Source organism: Copidosoma floridanum, unplaced genomic scaffold (genome assembly GCF_036245765.1).
Source record: "Copidosoma floridanum isolate Cflo_tuat_1 unplaced genomic scaffold, Cflo_Japanese_pri ptg000013l, whole genome shotgun sequence".
In the NCBI taxonomy this organism is placed as follows: Eukaryota; Metazoa; Arthropoda; class Insecta; order Hymenoptera; family Encyrtidae; genus Copidosoma; species Copidosoma floridanum.
The window spans coordinates 14,701,714-14,717,015 of NW_028321890.1; the positions used below are offsets into that span (position 1 = coordinate 14,701,714).

General features: G+C 35.8%; 1 protein-coding gene across 2 annotated transcripts in view; it reads right to left on the reverse strand.

Annotated features, from left to right (window-relative positions):
• mnb (minibrain) overlaps window positions 1-15,302 on the reverse strand; it is a 119,592-nt gene that overhangs the window by 69,771 nt on the left and 34,519 nt on the right. The window lies entirely within an intron of this gene.

Consider the following 15,302-nt stretch of genomic DNA (forward strand, 5'->3'; position numbering starts at 1 on the left):
CAATATGATTTAAAAAAAAAGGAGCAATGGGTAATCACGAGAGAGTTAAACATTATAATGTCGTTAAATAAGTGAAAGTAGATAGATAGAGAAAGAAAGAAAAAAAGCACCAGAGTTTTTCTTTATATGGCCGAAGGAAAATCTAACTTACGCGCGTGCACATTTGTATTTCCAACATCCTAATTGATCGTATCTTTTTTTTTTCATCAATTTTATTGTAACTCAACGACTCGTTGAATTTCGCGATAAATAAGTCGTCAAACTCCTTCTCGGATCGAACGATACCAAGGCAGTCGAAGTAGAAGAGAAAGAGAGAGAGTTTCGTAAGCGCGCATCTATCTCGATATGTCACTGTATACGTGCAACTCAATAATCTTTTTTTGACGCGCACATGACCTAAATCCCAGATTTTAATCCATCGGCTAAAATAAATCTGTGCAGCGTCTGACCGGTAAAACTTTCATCATCATCATCCATTGACAATCGACGCGTTTGTTAGCCAACGGCGCATTAGGTATACATAGGGTCAGTGGTATTTTTACATGTTCCTTTCTAAAAAGAAGAATGTCACGTGACTGAAGCCTTTTATTCGTGACGCGGTTGGTTTCGGCTGATTTTGAGCGGATAAATTGAAGAGATCGGAAAAAAAATTGCATTTTACTTATTGAATAAAAGTTTACATTATATCTGTTAAGTCAGATTAGTAAACTGAAATTCTATCATTTCATTTGGATTTAATAATTGTTAGAAATATGTATAGTTAAAAGTTTGAGGTTGGCACCATCCATTAGGAGCAAAACTTCAAACATGAAATTTTTTTTTAAATTGTCTTTTTCAAACAGCGTTTAAAATGAAGATTCTCCACTTTTTATAATGTGTAACTTCAATGCATTGGCCTAGAATACTGAAAATCTAATGGAAAACCATAAAAAATAGATCAAATAACAGCGATACCGCAAATTAGCAAATTCTATTTTGGGTACAGTTTAATTATATTGAAGGGTACCTAACGTAAAATTTGGTATTTAATGGCACCACTGTTGCAGTTTGGTAGACTTTTCCAAAACCAAATGCATTTAATTGTTGCAGTATATATATATAAAAAAAAAAAAAAAAAAAAAAAAAGATATTTTAATGTAAGAATATTTGATTGATGATCATTAAAAAAATAAATAAATATGAATACATTTTTTTTCGATTGAATCAATAATGATATTGCTTGGAAAGTTCAATCGGGTGACGACGCATACCCCGGTCTTTAAATACAACGCAATCTAACAATCTGCTATTTGCAATTAATGCTAATTAATTGCGCAACAATAGAAATAAAAAAAATTTGGAAAAAAAGATACAATATTACCTTAAAAATACTATCGACATAAATACTACTCATGACATTTGGTAGTAGTCACAACATCAAATTACGTTGGCACACAAAAAATGATCGATATTTGTTGAAATTGGTTGAAACAAGATGATTAAAATATTGACTGCAAACCAGAGTGAAATAATATTATTACAGCTCTTATTAACCTTTTTTTATTACTTTTATACGTAATGAAGTACAACTTGAACCAACGATTAAATCGCGATTTAATTCATATAACAACAACTAGTTCAAGCAAATAATATAGCTTCATTTAAAATAAGTGACGTGTCTCGTTGCGCACCAAAACAAGTCGTAATCTTCCTTTAGCCGTATTATATATGTAACAAGAGTAGAAAGAAGAACGAATTGGTCACCAGCAACAATAGCTTATCACGCAGGTATGCAGATTGCTCGGATTGTGGGGGGAGGAGAGGGATATGTGGAATTCGCGGTCACGCGCCTCCCTCTGCTGCTCGCTACCACCGCGGCCTATTGAGCTCTCTCTCTCTCCTCTCTCCGTGTTAAAACAAAGTCAGACGGATGTATATACACGCGTGTACACTTATTTATACACGAGTATGGTCGTCAGTCCACACCGCGCAAGATTCGACGGCGGCTTGTTTTTAAAATAGCTGCAGGCCAATTCGCAAATCGATTACACGGGGCTCTCTCCCCTGCTGTGTGTACACACATATCCACTGACATATTCGTTGCTTTTTTACGAGACGTTTAACTGATTTTTTTTTTTCGCCACATTTTAAATGCGCTATCATCGTATAAGACAACAGACAAATGTAATGATCAAATTAAAATTGCGCAAAAGAGTAGTACGAATCTTAAAACTATACATCACAAGTTTCATAGTTCATCCATATCATTAAAATTATAAAAATTTCATTGATGATCAGTATTTGATTCCAGATGGTCATATCAACAGAAACTCATCGGATACAAGGACTGTGTTACGATACTTTCATTTTATTATATTGAGCTAGAGATAACGAGAGAGAGAGAGAGAGAGAGAGAGAGAGAGAAAGTGCTGGAACGACGTACAGAGCGGATTTGACTCTCGCAGAATAAATAATACCGAAGTACATGACATGTGTTCTCATATTATAGGCTCGATTATAGGTATACAGCAAAGCATGCAGTAAAATAGTAAAAGAAGAGAAAAAAAAAAAGACGCAGAGAGAGTGTACGAGCCTCGGGTGGTGGTGGTTCATGCAGCGCATGCCTGGCCGTTTACCTGAAATTATGCAACTATGCGCTTGCCTCGCGGGCAAAAGTGTGTTGACAGAGAGGAGAGAGAGAGATACAGAGAGAGGGAGTGAGTAGCACCACCACAGGTATACGTAACGGGGCTGCTTAGCCTGAAGCAACCTTTAACACTGCGTACTTGTATCTGTGCTACCTTCTCCTTCTTCCTCCTACATTACTCTCGACATTACTACTCTTCGAGCGTTATATTTTCGAGTATATTTTTATCCAAAGTTTTTGTTCGACATTGATACACCATCACCGCCACTACAACATTTTTATATCAGGGTATATTTATGGCAAAAGTAGACGTTCTATAAGGTTATTCGTGTTTATAAGTCTTTCTCTCTAGTCTATTTGATACAAAAATTTTACTATAGACACAACATAAAAAATATTTTCAGAAATATTGCCCTCATTTAAAATAATTTAAAATGAATGTAGGTGATTCTCGCAAAATGGTACTTTTCGTCACAAAAATGTCATCATCTCCGGAGCTATTTTGCGGCCCAAGGGACGTAAGGTAGCCCCGGATGGATGGCACTTGCGTGCCGAACACTGTTTTTCCTACCGAGGGTATCGAGGAGGAGGGTATACCAGCCCCTTTAAAAACGTCCGAGGTCATTTTTTTGAAGGTCGGTTGTGCCTTTGGTAGAAATGAGAAGGATTCGAATCTGGTGCAAATCCAATCAGAGGGCCAGCACAAAGAGTCCCTTGGGCCTGGTGCTTGCCCTGGCGACACGTGCCACCAGGTACGAAAATTACCATTTTTTTTACCATTGGCACAAAGTGTGCAACATCCACTTTACCCTCTTGAAACCACTTTGGGCCTACATAACGACTTTTTGGTATCTTAACCAGTAATAATTAACCATCATTATTGGAAAAATCAATAATTAGTTGGTAAATGGAGTCAGTTGAGAACAACTGTACAAGTTGTAAACATCGCTAACTTTTCCTTATAGGTAATTCTATGTTTTAATGCTTATTTGGAATATCAGACAGAACTATACAGGTACTGGACATGAGAAAAATTATTTTTCAAGATGTTTAAATACACATTTTGTGCACCAATTAAAAACTTTTTACTTAATTTTTATAATTTCAGAAACATTGTGGTGGTTTCGTTGTGGTCAGCTGTCAAAAAAAATTCGTACGTTTCCTTCCATAAGCAATTTTAGTAGTAAATCGTAGTTAAGCGTAAAAATAAGTTAATATGATACTGCCAACTCTTATGTAGATGAAAAAATTGGTTCATCAAAAGGTAACTTTTACAAAAGAACCACCTCTCGAGCAGATTTCAAACGAATTTGGTAGTCCACCGACAAGATCAATCGACAAGTTCGACCGAACGATTTGAACGGATTTGAAAGCTAAAATTAATATGACACTGAAGTTCGGAACGTTCCGGGAACGAAATTTAAGAATTTAATTAATCACTTTAAAAAGTAGCAAAAATGCTTAAAAATAACTGAAAGTAGCATTAAAGACTACTAATCATATGTATTAGTCGTAGAAAGGATAATTGTCCATTATTTTACCCGCACCAAAAAATTATCATGTAGGTGCCTATATGCTAGCTTTACTACTCCTTCAAACCTCTGGCTTTCCTAACTATAAAACCAAATCGAAGACCCCGCTAGAAACGATACGAAATGTTTATAATTATGTAAAATACAAAATCAATTCAGAATATCCAAAAAAAATCGACAGGGCGGGTGATTTTCACTCGATTTTCCACTACACGCGTAGTGCAAAATCAACCAAGTTCGCTCTTCTGACCCTCATAACTAAAAATCTAGATCGAAGGCCCCGCTAAAAACGATACAGGTTGTTTATTATTATATAAACAATAAAATAAAATCAAAATATCCAGAAAAAATCGACAGGGCGGGTGATTTTCACTCGATTTTCCACTACACGCGTAGTGCAAAATCAACCAAGTTCGCTATTCTGGCCCTCATAACTAAAAATCTAGATCGAAGGCCCCGCTAAAAACGATACGGGTTGTTTATTATTATATAAACAACAAAATAAATTCAAAATATCCAGAAAAAATCGACAGGGCGGGTGATTTTCACTCGATTTTCCACAACACGCGTAGTGCAAAATTAACAAGTTCGCTCTTCTGGCCCTCATAACTAAAAATCTAGATCGAAGGCCCCGCTAAAAACGATACGGGTTGTTTATTATTATATAAACAACAAAGTAAATTCAAAATATCCAGAAAAAATCGACAGGGCGGGTGATTTTCACTCGATTTTCCACAACACGCGTAGTGCAAAATCAACCAAGTTCGCTCTTCTGGCCCTCATAACTTAAAATCTAGATCGAAGGCCCCGCTAAAAACGATACGGGTTGTTTATTATTATATAAACAACAAAATAAATTCAAAATATCCAGAAAAAATCGACAGGGCGGGTGATTTTCACTCGATTTTCCACAACACGCGTAGTGCAAAATCAACCAAGTTCGCTCTTCTGACCCTCATAACTAAAAATCTAGATCGAAGGCCCCGCTAAAAACGATACGGGTTGTTTATTATTATATAAACAACAAAATAAATTCAAAATATCCAGAAAAAATCGACAGGGCGGGTGATTTTCACTCGATTTTCCACTACACGCGTAGTGCAAAATCAACCAAGTTCGCTCTTCTGACCCTCATAACTTAAAATCTAGATGGAAGGCCCCGCTAAAAACGATACAGGTTGTTTATTATAATATAAACAACAAAATAAATTCAAAATATCCAGAAAAAATCGACAGGGCGGGTGATTTTCACTCGATTTTCCACAACACGCGTAGTGCAAAATTAACAAGTTCGCTCTTCTGGCCCTCATAACTAAAAATCTAGATCGAAGGCCCCGCTAAAAACGATACGGGTTGTTTATTATTATATAAACAACAAAGTAAATTCAAAATATCCAGAAAAAATCGACAGGGCGGGTGATTTTCACTCGATTTTCCACAACACGCGTAGTGCAAAATCAACCAAGTTCGCTCTTCTGGCCCTCATAACTTAAAATCTAGATCGAAGGCCCCGCTAAAAACGATACGGGTTGTTTATTATTATATAAACAACAAAATAAATTCAAAATATCCAGAAAAAATCGACAGGGCGGGTGATTTTCACTCGATTTTCCACAACACGCGTAGTGCAAAATCAACCAAGTTCGCTCTTCTGACCCTCATAACTAAAAATCTAGATCGAAGGCCCCGCTAAAAACGATACGGGTTGTTTATTATTATATAAACAACAAAATAAATTCAAAATATCCAGAAAAAATCGACAGGGCGGGTGATTTTCACTCGATTTTCCACTACACGCGTAGTGCAAAATCAACCAAGTTCGCTCTTCTGACCCTCATAACTTAAAATCTAGATGGAAGGCCCCGCTAAAAACGATACAGGTTGTTTATTATAATATAAACAATGCAATTAATTCAAAATATCCAGAAAAAATCGACAGGGCGGGTGATTTTCACTCGATTTTCCACTACACGCGTAGTGCAAAATCAACCAAGTTCGCTCTTCTGGCCATCATAACTGAAAATCTAGATCGAAGGCCCCGCTCAAAACGATACGGGTTGTTTAATTCTATATAAATAATAAAATGAAATCAAAATATCCAAAAAAAATCGACAGGGCGGGTGATTTTCACTCGATTTTCCCCTACACGCGTAGTGCAAAATCAACCAAGTTCGCTCTTCTGACCCTCATAACTAAAAATCTAGATCGAAGGCCCCGCTAAAAACGATACGGGTTGTTTATTATTATATAAACAACAAAATAAATTCAAAATATCCAGAAAAAATCGACAGGGCGGGTGATTTTCACTCGATTTTCCACTACACGCGTAGTGCAAAATTAACCAAGTTCGCTCTTCTGGCCCTCATAACTAAAAATCTAGATCGAAGGCCCCGCTAAAAACGATACGGGTTGTTTATTATTATATAAACAACAAAATAAATTCAAAATATCCAGAAAAAATCGACAGAGCGGGTGATTTTCACTCGATTTTCCACTACACGCGTAGTGCAAAATCAACCAAGTTCGCTCTTCTGGCCCTCATAACTAAAAATCTAGATCGAAGGCCCCGCTAAAAACGATACAGGTTGTTTATTATTATATAAACAATAAAATAAAATCAAAATATCCAAAAAAAATCGACAGGGCGGGTGATTTTCACTCGATTTTCCACAACACGCGTAGTGCAAAATTAACCAAGTTCGCTCTTCTGGCCCTCATAACTAAAAATCTAGATCGAAGGCCCCGCTAAAAACGATACGGGTTGTTTATTATTATATAAACAACAAAGTAAATTCAAAATATCCAGAAAAAATCGACAGGGCGGGTGATTTTCACTCGATTTTCCACAACACGCGTAGTGCAAAATCAACCAAGTTCGCTCTTCTGGCCCTCATAACTTAAAATCTAGATCGAAGGCCCCGCTACAAACGATACGGGTTGTTTATTATTATATAAACAACAAAATAAATTCAAAATATCCAGAAAAAATCGACAGGGCGGGTGATTTTCACTCGATTTTCCACAACACGCGTAGTGCAAAATCAACCAAGTTCGCTCTTCTGGCCCTCATAACTTAAAATCTAGATGGAAGGCCCCGCTAAAAACGATACAGGTTGTTTATTATAATATAAACAATGCAATTAATTCAAAATATCCAGAAAAAATCGACAGGGCGGGTGATTTTCACTCGATTTTCCACTACACGCGTAGTGCAAAATCAACCAAGTTCGCTCTTCTGGCCCTCATAACTAAAAATCTAGATCGAAGGCCCCGCTAAAAACGATACAGGTTGTTTATTATTATATAAACAATAAAATAAAATCAAAATATCCAAAAAAAATCGACAGGGCGGGTGATTTTCACTCGATTTTCCACTACACGCGTAGTGCAAAATCAACCAAGTTCGCTATTCTGGCCCTCATAACTAAAAATCTAGATCGAAGGCCCCGCTAAAAACGATACGGGTTGTTTATTATTATATAAACAACAAAATAAATTCAAAATATCCAGAAAAAATCGACAGGGCGGGTGATTTTCACTCGATTTTTCCCTACACGCGTAGTGCAAAATCAACCAAGTTCGCTCTTCTGACCCTCATAACTAAAAATCTAGATCGAAGGCCCCGCTCAAAACGATACGGGTTGTTTATTATTATATAAACAACAAAATAAATTCAAAATATCCAGAAAAAATCGACAGGGCGGGTGATTTTCACTCGATTTTCCACTACACGCGTAGTGCAAAATCAACCAAGTTCGCTCTTCTGACCCTCATAACTAAAAATCTAGATCGAAGGCCCCGCTAAAAACGATACGGGTTGTTTATTATTATATGAACAACAAAATAAATTCAAAATATCCAGAAAACATCGACAGGGCGGGTGATTTTCACTCGATTTTCCACTACACGCGTAGTGCAAAATCAACCAAGTTCGCTCTTCTGACCCTCATAACTAAAAATCTAGATCGAAGGCCCCGCTAAAAACGATACAGGTTGTTTATTATTATATAAACAATAAAATAAAATCAAAATATCCAGAAAAAATCGACAGGGCGGGTGATTTTCACTCGATTTTCCACTACACGCGTAGTGCAAAATCAACCAAGTTCGCTCTTCTGGCCCTCATAACTAAAAATCTAGATCGAAGGCCCCGCTAAAAACGATACGGGTTGTTTATTATTATATAAACAACAAAATAAATTCAAAATATCCAGAAAAAATCGACAGGGCGGGTGATTTTCACTCGATTTTCCACTACACGCGTAGTGCAAAATCAACCAAGTTCGCTCTTCTGGCCCTCATAACTAAAAATCTAGATCGAAGGCCCCGCTAAAAACGATACAGGTTGTTTATTATAATATAAACAATGCAATTAATTCAAAATATCCAGAAAAAATCGACAGGGCGGGTGATTTTCACTCGATTTTCCACTACACGCGTAGTGCAAAATCAACCAAGTTCGCTCTTCTGACCCTCATAACTAAAAATCTATATCGAAGGCCCCGCTCAAAACGATACGGGTTGTTTATTATTATATAAAAAACAAAATAAATTCAAAATATCCAAAAAAAATTGACAGGGCGGGTGATTTTCACTCGATTTTCCCCTACACGCGTAGTGCAAAATCAACCAAGTTCGCTCTTCTGACCCTCATAACTAAAAATCTATATCGAAGGCCCCGCTCAAAACGATACAGGTTGTTTATTATAATATAAACAACAAAATAAATTCAAAATATCCAGAAAAAATCGACAGGGCGGGTGATTTTCACTCGATTTTCCACTACACGCGTAGTGCAAAATCAACCAAGTTCGCTCTTCTGACCCTCATAACTAAAAATCTAGATCGAAGGCCCCGCTCAAAACGATACGGGTTGTTTATTATTATATAAACAACAAAATAAATTCAAAATATCCAGAAAAAATCGACAGGGCGGGTGATTTTCACTCGATTTTCCACTACACGCGTAGTGCAAAATCAACCAAGTTCGCTCTTCTGACCCTCATAACTAAAAATCTAGATCGAAGGCCCCGCTAAAAACGATACAGGTTGTTTATTATAATATAAACAATGCAATAAATTCAAAATATCCAGAAAAAATCGACAGGGCGGGTGATTTTCACTCGATTTTCCACTACACGCGTAGTGCAAAATCAACCAAGTTCGCTCTTCTGGCCATCATAACTGAAAATCTAGATCGAAGGCCCCGCTCGAAACGATACATGTTGTTTATTATTATATAAACAATAAAATAAAATTAAAATATCCATAAAAAATCGAAAGGGCGGGTGATTTTCACTCGATTTTCCCCTACACGCGTAGTGCAAAATCAACCAAGTTCGCTCTTCTGACCCTCATAACTAAAAATCTAGATCGAAGGCCCCGCTAAAAACGATACGGGTTGTTTATTATTATATAAACAACAAAATAAATTCAAAATATCCAGAAAAAATCGACAGGGCGGGTGATTTTCACTCGATTTTCCACTACACGCGTAGTGCAAAATCAACCAAGTTCGCTCTTCTGGCCCTCATAACTAAAAATCTAGATCGAAGGCCCCGCTAAAAACGATACAGGTTGTTTATTATTATATAAACAATAAAATAAAATCAAAATATCCAAAAAAAATCGACAGGGCGGGTGATTTTCACTCGATTTTCCACTACACGCGTAGTGCAAAATCAACCAAGTTCGCTCTTCTGGCCCTCATAACTAAAAATCTAGATTGAAGGCCCCGCTAAAAACGATACAGGTTGTTTACTATTATATAAACAATGAAATAAAATCAAAATATCTAGAAACAATCGACAGGTTGGGTGATTTTTATTTAATTTTCTTCTTTACGTGAAAGGCGAAATGAACCACGTGCGCACGTCTGGCGTTTATAGATTGAAATCCTGAGCGAAGGACCTACTAAAATCAACCTTGATTTTGTCATATTATATATAAGAAGTTGTAAGATAATTTTCTCAATTTTTTGTTTGGAAACGAAATCAAAAATTTTTATAACTTTTATGGATGCTTTTATTTAACTGTGTTTGGTCATGCTGATTCTAGGATTTTTTTTCTTTTAAGGTTTACATATTGTTTACGTTTGTTTGTTTTTATAATCGGTGTTACAGTTTTTTGATTATTCGCATTTTTTTCGGTTCACACAATGTAATGTATTACTTTAATTGAACAAATGTAAAAAGAAAATATCGATCAATGCATGTGGCACCAGTTGGGGTGTCTAAATGTATGTTGGATATTGCTGGTGGCAGGTTGAGTACAGTCTATGAAACCTTGTGGTGTCAAACATGATGTCGGCATTACACCTCGTTGACTGCAGAAAGCCGAAGGTTGGAATCCGACAGAACTCGTTTGCATGGCATTCCCTGCGTTGTACATTGGATTCATTTGCTGGGTGCTCTACAATGATTCAATAGATATACTCATGAGCTTCTTTTAAACAAATTGAAAAATTTTAAAATAAAATTTATATCTTACATTTATTGGCGTTAATTTTGGATCATATGGGAGATACTGCACTCCTTTTATGTTGTTGTCATTCTGAGGAAAACGATCATTTCTTTAAAACAAATACGTCATATACATTGCCTTTAATTTTAAAATTACACACCATTAGCATAACTTGTTTATGATTTAATCATCCTTAGAATCTAGTGTTATAAAATGAGCAGCCTCTATGTTTATACATGTCTATCATGAATTGTTATCCTAGGTATAATAACGACTGACGTAGTTTCTTCGAACAATATTGAAAACCAAAACAAATTTATTCTAAAAGACTCAAAAAAGAGACCAATGAATTTTTTTATTTTTACTGTTACCTTCGAATAAGCAAATACAGTGGTATTTTATTTTTTAATTAATGTAAAGCAGGGTTCAAGAAAAAGTGATTATTTATCCACTTAATAGTACACAACAGATTAGCCAATCTTTAAAATACCATTACAATCCACATTCTACTTGGAAATTTAAATTTGGAGAGTACGCCTGGGACCACAAACGTGTCTTAGCTCCTTAATGATGTAAGAAAACCCATCTATTATTCATAAACATAGTACTCAGGAACTTGGTCAGTTGATATTGTGTCTAGAATAATGAAAAAATAGTAAATCCTAACATTCAGTCTGGTCACTATCCCAAATTTACAGATTTGTAGGTCTAAAAACATAATTATGACTGGGTGCTGTTTGAAGTATATGTAAATAATGCTACACCAAGTTTCTCAGGCCAGTATTCAGAAGTAAACAATTGATCTTCTGCCTAAGTGTTAAATACAATGTAATTTCTAAGGGGCAAATTCTCTCCTTATTCCAAATAGCATCTGATCATTATCAAGCGTTTGGACCTACACATCTTGAATTTGGGATAGTGACCAGACTTAATGTTAGGATTAACTATTTTTTCATTATTCCAGACACAACATCAACTGACCAAGTTCCTGAGTACTATGGTTAGAAATAATAGATGGGTGTTTTTACATCATTAAGTAGCTAAGACAATTTTGTGGTCCCAGGCGTACTGTCCAAATTTACATTTCCAAGTATAATGTGGATTTTAATGAAATTTTACAGATGTGGCTTATCTGCTGTGTACTATTAAGTGGAAAAAGAAACATTTTTTGTTCATAATCTTTTTTTACGTTGATGGTATGGTATTTTTTCTGTTACCTTCGAATAAGCAAATACAGTGGTATTTCATTTTATAATTAATGTAAAGCAAGGTTCAAGAAAAAGTGATTATTTATCCACTTAATAGTACACAACAGATTAGCCAATCTTTAAAATACCATTACAATCCACATTATACTTGGAAATTTAAATTTGGACAGTACGCTTGGGACCACAAACGTGTCTTAGCTTCTGAATGATGTAACAATACCCATCTATTATTTCCAAACATACTACTTAGGAACTTGGTCAGTTGCTATTGTGTCTAGAAAAATAAAAAAATAGTTAATCCTAACATTCAGTCTGGTCACTATCCCAAATTTACAGATTTGTAGGTCTAAAAACATAATTATGACTGGGTGCTGTTTGAAGTATACTTAGAAGTAAACAATTGATCTCCTGCCTGAGTGTTAAATACAATGTAATTTCGAAGGGGCAAATTCTCTCCTTATTTCAAAAAGTATCCAATCATCATTAAGCGTTTGGACGTACACATCTTGAATTTGGGATAGTGACCAGACTGAATGTTAGGATTAACTATTTTTTCATTATTCCAGACACAACATCAACTGACCAAGTTCCTGAGTACTATGGTTAGAAATAATAGATGGGTGTTTTTACATCATTAAGTAGCTAAGACAATTTTGTGGTCCCAGGCGTACTGTCCAAATTTACATTTCCAAGTATAATGTGGATTTTAATGAAATTTTACAGATGTGGCTTATCTGCTGTGTACTATTAAGTGGAAAAAGAAACATTTTTTGTTCATAATCTTTTTTTACGTTGATGGTATGGTATTTTTTCTGTTACCTTCGAATAAGCAAATACAGTGGTATTTCATTTTATAATTAATGTAAAGCAAGGTTCAAGAAAAAGTGATTATTTATCCACTTAATAGTACACAACAGATTAGCCAATCTTTAAAATACCATTACAATCCACATTATACTTGGAAATTTAAATTTGGACAGTACGCTTGGGACCACAAACGTGTCTTAGCTTCTGAATGATGTAACAATACCCATCTATTATTTCCAAACATACTACTTAGGAACTTGGTCAGTTGCTATTGTGTCTAGAAAAATAAAAAAATAGTTAATCCTAACATTCAGTCTGGTCACTATCCCAAATTTACAGATTTGTAGGTCTAAAAACATAATTATGACTGGGTGCTGTTTGAAGTATACTTAGAAGTAAACAATTGATCTCCTGCCTGAGTGTTAAATACAATGTAATTTCGAAGGGGCAAATTCTCTCCTTATTTCAAAAAGTATCCAATCATCATTAAGCGTTTGGACGTACACATCTTGAATTTGGGATAGTGACCAGACTGAATGTTAGGATTAACTATTTTTTAATTATTCTAGACACAATATCAACTGACCAAGTTCCTGAGTACTATGTTTAGAAATAATAGACGGGTATTCTTACATCATTAAGAAGCTAAGACACGTTTGTGGTCCCAGGCGTACTGTCCAAATTTAAATTTCCAAGTATTAGGTGGATTGTAACGAAATTTTAAGGATTGGCTAGTCTGCTGTGTACTATTAAGTGGAAAAAGAAACATTTTTTGTTCATAACCTTTTTTTACGTTGATTATACAATATTTTACCAATATATTTGCTCATTTAGAGGCAACTGCCGAAAAAAAATTTATAATTCTAAATAACAACTCTTTTGCAGTGACTGTTTAATTTTTTTTGTCGTTCAGAGAAACTTGGGTAGTTGTTACATGTAAAAATAGACGTTTTGATTGCCATGGCAAGAAATGCTTAACACGTTATGTCGTGGCAAATTCAAAACCTTAATAATAAGCAAACTTACACTACTTCGTCTTGATAGTAGGTCCTTCATAAGGTTCGATTCTACAATATTACGTTTATTTTCCGCAAATAGCTTATTGTACTCTCGTTGGCGCCGGATTATGTATTTTTCTTTTTTTTCCAGCACGTCTTGTGTGGTTAACAATAATTCTAAAATATAAGTTCATTTTTTTCATTTATTATTATAAGTATTGAACAAGTAAAGAGTTTTACCTTGACATTTATCAAGTTCCTTCTCCAAGCTCTTGATTTTCTGCTTAGCTTTTTGAAGCTCCTCGTGTTCTATTAAAAACCAATTTATTACCAATAAAGTGATAAGAGTCATATTTATTTAGTAAACTATGAAAATACTTTGACTAAATTGAACTTGGAAATACTAAATGAAAATATTTGTATTTTCTTACCATTTTCAGTGTCAGACATACTGCAGGCTGTTGTTACAACCGTTGTAGTAGCAAAGCTTGTTCCTCACACCTACAGAATAAAAATACAAATACTTATTGCTACCGTAATGTTTGTCATGCAAGTTAATTTTTTCAACGGGGGATGGTCTGTAGCCAGCGGACCGTTATAGACCTCTCTCTCACTCTCGTGAGTTCAAGTGGTTCCGCTGTGACGTTCCGCAAAATTGCGCTTTATGTAGCTGCGGCCAAATGCATGGATAAACCTACGACCTCGCGGCACATTCATGCTGGGCACTGAATCCACAATATGGAACTGTTTGAGTCCTTGAGAGCAAGAGAGGAGTCTTTTTTCGTACACCTCTCTATCATTTTCACGAGCTTTATCGGATTCTGTATACGGTATAGATTGGTAACGGCAAGAAACAGTGCACTGTTGCAGACGAAAACAGCCGGCGTGGTAAGTAAGCGAAATAACTGATGCGAATCGCGCGCATAAACACGAGCTCTGGCTGCCCGCCTTTGCCTCGTGCAAGCCATCGGTGTTTCATACAGTGTAAGGCCCGAGATGTTAAAAAACAACATGCACAATTAAAGAGGCTTCAACAATTATCGCTGTAAATTATAGTTATACCACCGTGGTCGTTGGCTAACACGACATTAGTTGGCAAGTACACGAGATTCGTGGTAATTAAAAAAAATAGCGTTATTAGGTACTTATTTACTATGAGCAATCCACAAACCTTATATATTAAATAAATAAGTGACACCGAAAAGCGCAATGCCTGGAACTGGCTTCTATCAATACACACTACTAAAACAATAACACTGCACTACTTACTTATTATTTAAGATGACGAATTACGAGATGCACACGACATGAGCACTTACACGTAAGAGACGCGCGGCAAGCGTGCGAAGAAAACATGTGTCAACGGCGCGGCCGGCCGCGCTGCATTTACATAAAGGTGGGTTTACATGAAAGACAATGTCATCTTGAGCTTGCCGCCAAATTTTAGAATTGTAAAAAAATTCTGTAGACGGCTTATGACAAGTCTCACATCACTGAGTACCCGGATTAAAGAACTTACCATTAACAAAAAAAATTATTTAAACGACGCTTTACGTTAAAACAACTATCACTCCCGACTCAAAAAAAAAACCCCTCACCTCCTACTGTATGCGCGTCTGAGGTTGCGCAAGTTTGAGTTATATTAATACGCAGCTTGATGCTTTCCCGC